The 10,825-nt window shown below is 41.0% G+C and overlaps 1 long non-coding RNA gene across 1 annotated transcript; it reads right to left on the bottom strand.

The window, feature by feature from the left end:
• Positions 1-1,373: 1,373 nt before the first annotated feature.
• On the bottom strand, positions 1,374-6,063 carry LOC144290261 (uncharacterized). Its single transcript, XR_013358027.1, has 3 exons — positions 5,893-6,063; positions 5,655-5,794; positions 1,374-2,135 (listed from the first exon to the last, which is right to left on the bottom strand). It is a non-coding gene; the product is annotated as an uncharacterized LOC144290261 (long non-coding RNA).
• Between the last annotated feature and the right edge of the window lie 4,762 nt (positions 6,064-10,825).

The following is a 10,825-nucleotide window of genomic DNA, read 5'->3' as shown; positions in this document are numbered from 1 at the left end:
GGAAGGGAACATCAAGCATTCCAATATCTCGGGATATTTTGAAAGATTAGTTGAGTCAGTTTGTTGGAGTTGTTGGAGGTGTCAGCAGGGGAAGGATGTCAACTTTTACCACCTCTGTTCTTCTTGGTGGGTATGTAATCATGGACTCAGAATAATGAGCGTGATTTTCACCTCCTATTTCCTGAACTCCTTGCACTTGGGCACAACTTTACTGATCACTCTTGGCTCCCTGACATTTCAAGTTTAACGCGTCAAAGCCATACCCATGGGGATGGAATCTGCCATTTTTTAATAGTGGGGGCTCTAGTCATTGTTGAATCCATTGTCTCTCCTTTAGAGCTAAGACTCATAAAACTTGGGAGTAATAAGTATAATAATAACAGTGAACATTTTACAGGCACTGTGCTGAACAAATAATGTGAATTGTTTAACTTAATGACAATCCTTTGAGGTAGGGACTATAATTCCCACTTCATTGCGAGAAGATTGAGGCACAGGCAGGTTAAGAATCCTGCCCTGAGTCACACAAATCCATGAGTGCAAAAGTAGAATTTGATCTCAGAAATACGTCTACAACAGCAAAAGCTTAACAACTGTATCATACTGCCTTTTTATTTTTTAAATCAAATTACTGGCAAAATGTTACATGGCAATTTGATAGAACTGCAACCCAAATTTTCTCCTTCCCAGGCTTCTGCTAATGGTTAATGATTATGATTAATGATTTGATTGAGCAATAGTAACAACTGCTGACTTTAAATATATTTATACACATGCGCACAGATACACACGTAATGCACACACGCACGCACACATGCACACCACACATAATCAGTAGTTCTTGCCTCATTGTCCTGCCCCTTTCTCATTTCGTGTATGCCTCTTTCTTTACCTGGCCTTATTGAGATAGGATTGCCTAATGTTTGTGCATTTAGGGTGTACAACATGGTGACCTGGTATATGTATGCATTGTGAAATATCTACCACAATCAGGTTAATTGACACATCCTTCACATCAGAGTTAGCCGTGTGTGTGTGTGTGTGTGTGTGTGTCTGCGTGTGGTGAGAACACTTAAGATTGATACTCTCTTAGGAAATTTCAGGCATATAATGCAATATTATTAATTATAGCCATCATGCTGTACATAAATCCTGTTTTATTCTTAAAGACCTTGGCCAGGAGTTTAATTTACTTACCCTGAAGAATTTTGTACAACTTTGTTACCTAAGTGACTGTTTGCAAATTCGAAGCATTTTGCTGTCTGTCCCAGCCTCAATTCCCACATGTCAATTCTTTGTCCAGTTTTTCCCCTTTAAACAAAAGACTATTTTTCTCCTGTATACTCCCCTGTTGAACAGTTATTTTTCTCCAGCCCAAACACAAATTCCATACTCTTCCAAGTATTTCTGGAAATTGGCTATATTTTTGTCTCATGAATTTATCATACAGAAAGGTGTGTAAACATAAGCTCCTTTACAGATTAATTACCATACCAGTGAAGCCTCTTGGGTCAAGAAATCAAACATTGCCAGCACTTAAAAGCTTTTGGAGGGACTCTCCTTTATTACAAGCTCCTACCTCCCAAAAGCTAACTTCTGTATCAATGTTGTGTTAATGATACCCTGCATTTATTTTTTCATACATAGTTTCCCAGGGATCCCTGGGTGGCTCAGCGGTTTAGCGCCTGCCTTCCGCCCAGGGCGTGATCCTGGAGTCCTGGGATAGAGTCCCAAATCAGGCTCTAGGGAGCCTGCTTCTCCCTCTGCCTGTATCTCTGTCTCTGTCTCTCATGAGTAAATAATAATAATAATAATAATAATAATAATAAATATATAGTTTTCCCATCTGTGGATACATACATTGAGTTTAACTTGGCCAATATGATCCTTATTATCTTTTCCTCTTCTTGTCATCTCCCCTACAGTGTCTTATCATACTTTCTTCCTCTCCTCTCTTTCACATTTCTGGTTCAGAAATTCTGTTAATCTTCGCATGGTGCATATTTATTCATCCATGTCATTGACGTCTGTCGTCATGTAAATGTAGCAACGTACATTCAATTCTTGTGAATTCTCTGATTGCTCTTTTATTTATTGCTCCACTACGTCATTACATGCCATTATTCCCTAACAACCTGAAAAGAAAACAGAAACCCAGGAACATGTCAGGAAAGGAGAAATGGCAAGGTACGGCATTTACTACTTCTTACCTTCAGAGACAATGGCTTGTGTGTGGATTCTACATTCGGGGAGCCCAGATCTATAATCTCCAAAAGCCTACACATCTGCTTCTCGGAGTCCTTCAGGAACCAGCTGAATCAGTGCTTGTGCTAACACCCCACCTCATGAAAAATCCTAATGGAAAATGGAAAGTGTAATACATAAAACAAAATCTAAGGACTATTTGTGCTTATTAGAAAAGGCCTATGATCTTGTCTAGCCAAAAACATTTCAACATTGGTCCATTAAAGAAAATGACTCTGCCGCCATCCCAAATCGTGTTCTGAAGACCATTTAATGATCTGGGGAAAATGCTCATGTTACGGTTAAGTGAAAAAGCAGGTTCCCAAACTCTGTACGAAGCATAATCCCAATTTGGTGAAAGAAATGCACAGAGAAGAAATGGTGGAGAAAAAATACTCTGAAGCATTACAGGGTTTATGTCTGCCTTTTGGTGGGATTAGGAGTTATTTTTAATTTGTTCTATACATCTTTCTGTATGTACAGGCTTTTCTATAACAAGCGTGCTACTTCCATAACTGAGAAAAAAAGCTATGTTAAAAAAAAGGAAATTAATGACCTCGTTGGGTAGCTTCTTGCCTACTCTTTGACAAAAATGGCCTGGAGAAGGTTGCACGTGCCTTGTTGTTTGTCTCAGTCAGAGCCCTGCTTAGCTATCAATGGGGACTATAGCTCAATCTGGAGGGGATTTTTGGTTTGATTGCAGACGTCTGGGTTGGCACTGCTTGTCCTTTCCATTCCCATTCCCCAGTTGCTTCTGCCTGGACACTTGTGAGCACTGCTCACCTCCTCGACTTCACTTCATGTTCCCATAGTGTTCTGGATGACTTGGGAGCCGTGTTTCCCTGATGAGTAAGGAGGTCTGGACAAGAAAAGCCCTGCCTAATTCTTATTATCCTTGCCCCACCAGACCCGTGTCCTCATGACTCAGGGACATGTGAAGCACCAGGGCGCGTAGCGTGTCACTGAATGAGGACATCCCCTGGGTGGGTTCCTTTCTTCCCCCTCTGAGCTTGAGACTCCTCCATTGCCAGGGACTGCAAAGCGATGGCCACCACCAGGAAGCACACAGGCCCACGAGGTCTCTGTGAAAGTGGGAGCTTGGGTTAGGAAGTTAATTGCAGTTTTCATCAGGATAAAGATATCCAGATGTGAGAGAGAATTAAGTTCCTTCCCACGCCATGGAACAGATGACTGAACAAAAAGAAACATTTATTCTGTGAAGGAACAAAATGAATACACCTGCACTATCTTTTCTCTATTCTCATGTTCCTTAAATTAAATTAAACCACCAAACAGGTCCTACTGGCTAAAGGAACAAATGCAATTTCATACCAAGAATATTTGATGTAAATTTCTCTTTTTAAAAAAAGATTTTATTTATTTATTCTTGAGAGACACACAGAGAGAGGCAGAGACATAGTCAGAGGGAGAAGCAGCCTCCATGCAAGGAATCCAATGTGGGATTCGATCCCAAGACCCCGAGATCATGACCTGAGCCAAAGACAGACACTCAACCACTGAGCCACCTCCTGCTCCTGATGTAAATTTCTTAATGGAGAAAGAATAAACAGAAATTTACATCATATATATGGATGCTGTAACCCCCGTAAGAGATTTACACAAAACTACTTATTTCCAGACCTACCATGTAGGTATGCTGAATCCATTCTGTACATTTTATCTAGAGAAGATTTTTTAAATGTTTTATGTGAGAGTAATTTTCAGATGTGGCTTATGTCTCATTACTTTATAATAATATCTTATAAAATTTTTGACTGAATCACAGAATTTTAAAGTTGGATCTCAAAGAATGAGATCATGTGGTTAATTTTTTTAATATGGAAAAAATATTGAGGTCCAGAAATATACATATATAATGTGTATGTGTATGTGAACTGAAAGCTCAGTTGAAGTTAGTGGATTTTTCTTTACTTTTAAAAATATCCTACAAGTCTAATACTTTAATATATTCATATTTGCTATTAACTAGTTGATAGTTTTAATGAGGATGAAAAAATAATATTAAGCCAGAGAAGTAAAAGGGACTTCAAAGAACAATTATTTGCCATGAAAGTGGAAACCATGGATTGGCATATGAAGGAAATAACATGTTTTTATTGCTACTGGTTACACAGTATATTTTTAGCAGTGTTCTCATCCCTGATGACAGAAATCACCATCACACGCTAAATAACTAAAAGCATGGATTGTGGGTAAGAAAAAAGAGAGATGGATGAAGTTTGGGCCAAGTCTACAGTGAAGAGGTTTAAATATCTCATAAAATATCAGACCAAATTGGTCTTTCAGAATTCAGGGCAGTTCACTTTTGGCAAAATTCAGCTTCCTGTTCACAAGAGCAATGCCTTCAGATTATTTTTTGAACATCAAACAGGCTTTTTTCAGGACTTCATTTTGATGAGCTCTGATGGGTAATCAGAAATACATGGATTAAGTCTGCTTTCAAATAAACATGGGTTTAGCAATTAAAGAGAAGAAAGCTTGGCTCAGTGTGCTCTGAGTCCGGCCAAACTCTAAACATGGGACAAGGCAGTTGAGAGTGTTGGATGAGAACATGCAGTTGAACGAGGCCTCCCAACATTATGATAATAAGCTTTGCTCAGCAACTTCCTGAGGGATGAGAAAACCTTAGTACCAGGATATCAGAGACTGTTCATTGGCTCCAGTCAATGCCTACGTGGTAGAGATTCAGGAAACAGAGACTGTGCCAGTAGCTGTCTGCATTTAGATGGATTCCCACAAATCCCATTAACTTTTTCCTTCACACCACAGTAGAGTGTGGTGGGCAAGGGCACAGTCTCAGGATTTGCACCCCAGCTCAGGCACTTCCTACTGGTGTGTTACTTAGCCTCTCTCCATTTGCTGACCTGGAAGCAATGATATTATCTATCATAGGGTGGCTGTGATCATTTCATAAAGTAATAAGCAAAATGTCCAATAAATGTTAGTTATTATCAATATCTATTTAAATTCTGGAGATATGACTGAAATTGTTCACAAATTGTGCCTGAGAAGTGTGTCTAGTAAGAATAGACAGTGCTGTTAACTCTTTAATTATGTGATATTTCCGGAGAGAGCTGGATTAAAAAGTGTTAGCACCTTTACGGGCCATATTTGATGAGAGACAGATATGAGGAGGCTGCTCTTGTCAGCACTCTGGGGTATGGATTTATAGTCTTTGGGAAGAAATCAAACTAAATAGGTTGTGCATTTTCAGCAAAAATATTGATAAAGTAATAAGAATTTAATAGAAGAATGATATTGGATTTTTCTTAAAGGCTGGTCTATGCTAGTAAAGTAGATGCTTAATACACATTTATATAAGCATTTTCCAAAGTTTTCCTATGGATCACTAATGCTATGAGATGCACCTTAAAAAGGTTCTGGGGTACCTGGGTGGCTCAGTGGTTGAACGTCCGCCTTTGGCTCAAGTTGTGATCCTGGGGTCCTAGGATGGAGCTCCGCATCAGACTCCCTGCTGGGAGCCTGCTTCTCCCTCTGCCTGTGTCTCTGCCTCTCTCTCTGTGTGTCTCTGATGAATAAATAAAGAAAATCTTTTTCTAAAAAAAGGGTTCTGTGGTCTGATATATTTGGGAAATGGAAACTTCCATTATGCCCCCATTATCCCACCTTAGAAATTCATAGTATGTCTTAGCTTATGAAATGCTCTGATGAGTACTGCTGTAAAGAAACCTGTATAACTTTTGCCCAATGTTTCTCAAAGTTGTCTGACTACAGATCTCAGGGGAGTTTTCCATGAAATGCACTTTGAACATGCTAACATATATCATCTAAGGAAAGAACCATGGTTTCATTGCACAAAGCCTAACATTCTAGAAGCTTGGAATTCTGAAAATAATGACATGAGGGAAATGGGGGCATGAAACAGAAGAGGGAAAGAAAATGGAGAGCTGACCTGAGAGTTAACAAGACAAGAATGTCAGAATTTACTTAGCCATTGGTGTCCTGGCTTGGGCTCCTCTCTGATCAAACATCTTTTCTTCTAGGAGGATACCCTTAGCCATCCTTTCTAAAAACAAATATCTTCCACCTTTGCCAAATCACTTTCTGTTCCTTCTCTCGCTGTACTTTCTTCCTAGACCTCCTTACTCTCTGAGAGAACATTTGTGTGTTTGCTTGTTACCTTGAGGGCAGGGACTTTGCCTTCATCTCTCTATCCCCAGGAAAGAGAACAGTAGGTTCTGGTAGGAAGCAGATACCCAATACATATTTGTTAAAAGAATGAATATATGATAATGGTGTGATTCACTGAGACGCCCACTAGTAGAAGAGGAATAAATTTTTAGGAGGAAATTAGACAAGATTAGTGTTTAACATGATGAGCTTGAGAGGAATCATCAGATGCAAATATTTTGTAGGAGCAATGGGAGTGAGACCTTCCTATTTGAGCTATGCAGCGGGAAGGATGCCAAGCACATCATCACAATAATGACAACAACAACAACCACATCTAATACCTACTGAGTGTTTCCTATTTGCCAGAAACCATTGTAAACACATTCCATGTGTGAATTCACTTAACATTCACGATAACCCTTGGAGGTAGGTGCTATCATTATTGTCATTTTACAGCCGAGCAAATCATAGCTTGGAATGGTTTAGGAAACCCTTTCAAGGTCACACAGCTAAGAAGTGATTGCTATTTCTTTAGAAACAGTGTTATTTAAGAATTGGACAGCAAAAGAGGAACTGGTAAAGAACACCAGGAGAAGGAGGCCAGAGACATTAATGGATAGGAGAGTCTAAGAAGAAGGAAAAGTTGACATTAGCAAATGCTGCCAGGTGGAATTTGAAAGTTTTATTTCTTTTTTTCAGAGCTTTTTCAGGGGCGTCGTATGGACAGGTGGCAACACCTTAAGGAGTGACTGGCCAGTGAGTAAGTTGGTCTTTAGACTATTCTTTTGAGAAGCTTGCCCATAAGAGGTAGGAGAAAGATGAGGCAAATAACTAGAAGCTGACACGGAGTAGGGAGAGTGTTTGAAAAATCTGTAATGCAGTGGGGAGTCTGCTTATGGGAAGAGAACAGTGAAGAGGGAAAGGATGAAATTACAGTAGAGGGCCAAGCCCCGGTTTTGAGAAAGCTGCAAAGAGATGAACAAAGAACACAGATGCAGAGAGATGACAGCCAGGGGCTGGACTGCAGGCTGCTGCACTCAAGGTAATTCAGACGACACATGTCTCGTAGACTCCATCCAAACGTGTGTGTTTGTGTGTATGTGTATTTACTCAATAATACTTAGCGTTCTGTGTGTAGAAATGAAAAGGTCAATAATGACATTGAAACAAAGCAGAAAGTAGGAGCGTCAGAAGGACCACTTCTGGGTGAAGTGATGTTATGAGGTCTCCGAGAGTAGAGAAGGAGACAAAGCTGTGAGGACAGTTGTGGTCAAGGAAAAGGGAGAGGAGGAGGCTTTGAGGGCCTCAGTGGGAAGAGCAATTACATAGGAATCAGGAGGGTGAGACTGCTAGGGCCTCAGGCGTGCTCATGCATCTCCAGATGGAGGAATCCTGAGTGATGAGGGAGCCTGGGAAGTGTTCATGATAGTGGGAAGCTGGAGTGGAATAGAGGTGAAGATTGTTGGTTAGAGGAAGTGAGAAGCTCTGTGGGTGGGTTGATGGAGGTGCTCCCTACCCAACCGTGATTGTGGATCATCTGTGGATTGTCCCAGATGACAGTAGGACTTGGAGTGGTGAAGAGAGCTGTGACCTGGGGACAGTCTATTCCATGGCTGGGGTTGTGAGCCTGGGAGCTGTGCAGATGACAGCCACAAGATGGATGGACTAGCTGGATGACACAAACTGTAAGGAAGAGAGGTCACTCTACGAAGGTGACAGGTTAATGATCTATTGCCCCATCCTAGCTCTTGTTTAGAGTGAACTCTGATCTCTCTTGATTCTACTAGTTTAGGACACTCTAGATAAGCCTGTCAGAACCAGTCTTCTACTGATGTTCTGTCCCCACTCGCCATACACCCCCAACCTCCCACCAAGGGTCACTTTCTTTGAGAAGGGTAATGAATACAGGTTTCCTAGCACAAGTGTCCCTGAAAAAGACTAACATTTGAGGCTATTATCAGCTATGAACAAAGGGGATGTTCAGCTTGTCCACTTGGTTAGGCAGCAGGCACCTAAGAGATGAGAAAATGAGTGACATTTGCCAGAGAGACATCAACAAGGAAGTCAGGTACAGAACATTCATTTCTGGCCTGGTCCAGTTATGCAGTGTCTCAATATGAATTCTGACCCTTCAACATGCTGACAGGGAGCCCTGAGGGTCAGAGAGATGCCCAGGGAAAGTCAAGGGCACTTGACAAGTAGGTGACACATTGTGCCATGACCATGTGTGGTGACCCCTGAGCTATTCACTGTATTGTCTAAGCCTGAGATGGTTGCTCAGAGTCTCCTAGTTGCAGGACAAAGCAAGACCTATTTTCCTTATAAATATAACACTCATCTTGCTTCTATCCTTTCTCACACCTACGTCTAGGCTTTTAAGGATGGAACTAAAGCATGTCTCTGCAGATGAGGTAGCAACAGATAAGGAGGATAGAGCAATCTGTAAGGTCCTATTTCTTGTGTGTTTGTTTGATAAGATATATGAGGCTCTAGGCCAGTCTCAGTTCTCTCACCACTACTTTCTGTGCACAGAGATTTCTGAACTTGTGTCTGGGGGGCCTCTTTCCAGGCCCTTTGACAATGGCATTTGCAGTAAGCCGAGCAGCAGCGTGTCAGTTTAGAACTCCCCCAGGTCTCTGGTGAACAAATCGTCCTCCTCCATTGGTCCCAGCTCCCAGACAGAAGAGGGGAGCACCAACCCCAGCGCTAGTGTTGGCACAAGTGCTGTGGTGAGATGAAGCCTAATTGTAATGGATTTAAGAAACACAAAGATACTAACAGAGGCTCATGGAAAATAGTCTGCCCAAAGACAGCAGAGAAAACCTCAACTCTCCAAATGCTTCATCATTATCCCTGTTATTTTAGTGGGTTATCACAAATTAGGGGTAGGTAAACTGAGAGGTGGCAAAGCAAATATGTAACTTCCAAGTGCCTAATTTTATTGGGTGGCAAAATGTGCTGGACGGAGAAAAGTGCCTTGGGTGGTTTGAATGCTGTCGACGCGTACTGTGCATAGTTTGGTTCAAGTTTTATCCCAGTTATGCAAACTGATAGTTTATGGGGGGACAACTGTAGATACCCACTACTTAAGCATTTCTTGCTCTTTTGACTCTCGGAGATTCATCAGTTGATTTTGATTGGGGTCTCCTTTATCATCTTGGCTTACAAAATGCTCACATTTTAAAGAGCACCCTCTCTCTAACAGATGGAGTCATGTTCCCACAGGTCCCTCCATTGTAGACAAAACAGTTCCAATTTCAATTCTCAAGCCAGAAGAGGACATAGTCATTGCTCTTACTGTGAAGGAATGGGAAGGAGAAATCACAGGCTGAGTAGAGTTGGGCCGGGTGGAAGGGGGGACTGGCTTCAGTCTCTTCTTTGACTCCTCCTAATCCTGCTACAATTCACTTGATGTTTGTTCAGAAGGCTTCGTATTTTGTTCCTATATGCATCCAGTCACAATGAAGACATTTTTCTCTTTCATATAATGTGGAACATTAAAAAATAATAGTCTGGTGATGCACTGGGGAGGTTTGCTTTTCCTAGTGTGTGGTTCTTGGCCCAAAGTGTATGATGGTTGGAAAAAAATCAACACAAGGCTGCTCTGTATAATATTATGTCTCTGGTAGAGAGTGGTTGGAGGGTTTTATGGAGCACAGATTCTAAAGGTAAAAACCTTTAACAAGTCACAACTTAGAGACTGATGAAACCTTACATTCAAACCTTAGATAAATAAACTGAAAAATCTCCAAAGGGGAGCAGCCGCCAAGTGTTCACATTTGATTTGGATATCGCATTTAAATATTTTCCGAGTTTAATATTTCCCCCTTTCTCTTTTTGTAAGGAATCAATCAAACAAACAAACATGCATGTGGGAAATGCATAGATCTTATTTATGTAATATCTTACAACTGAAATTGTATTATGTCCCTTCTAAAATTCATTGTCACTCTTTAGTTTTCCCAAAGAGAACCAGGGAAGACTCTCAAGTAGAGTTTCCTAAGGACGCCTCTCCACTAAACTTCTCTGCCATTTACATTTAATGGTCTTCAATCACCCCCACATCTTGGGTTTCTTTCCCTGTACACGACATCAGATATATTCAGAATATTCCATAAAGCCCATCGCTGGTCTGTAGTAAGGAAGGCTTAGCATGCACATATGGTTTTACACTTACTTTCATGTTTTAAAAAGGAATTGAGGCAGAAGTAAGGGTTCCAGGGATTTTGATGGCCCTTCGTAATGCATCATCTTTGTGTAAGGGCAGGGGTGTGGTAAAGAGGCTGCATCACTTGATTCTGAGGCCAGGTTGGTTTGGTACATGGTTACATTTGGCTTTCTTAAGTGCTATCTCAGCAAAGATGGAGATTTATTTTGAGAAATGTAGGAGTCACCCTAACACCTCTCACTTTGTCATCATCCGCTA

Source organism: Canis aureus, chromosome 2, assembly GCF_053574225.1.
Source record: "Canis aureus isolate CA01 chromosome 2, VMU_Caureus_v.1.0, whole genome shotgun sequence".
Taxonomy (NCBI): domain Eukaryota; kingdom Metazoa; phylum Chordata; class Mammalia; order Carnivora; family Canidae; genus Canis; species Canis aureus.
This window is presented reverse-complemented; position numbering and strand designations above follow the sequence as displayed.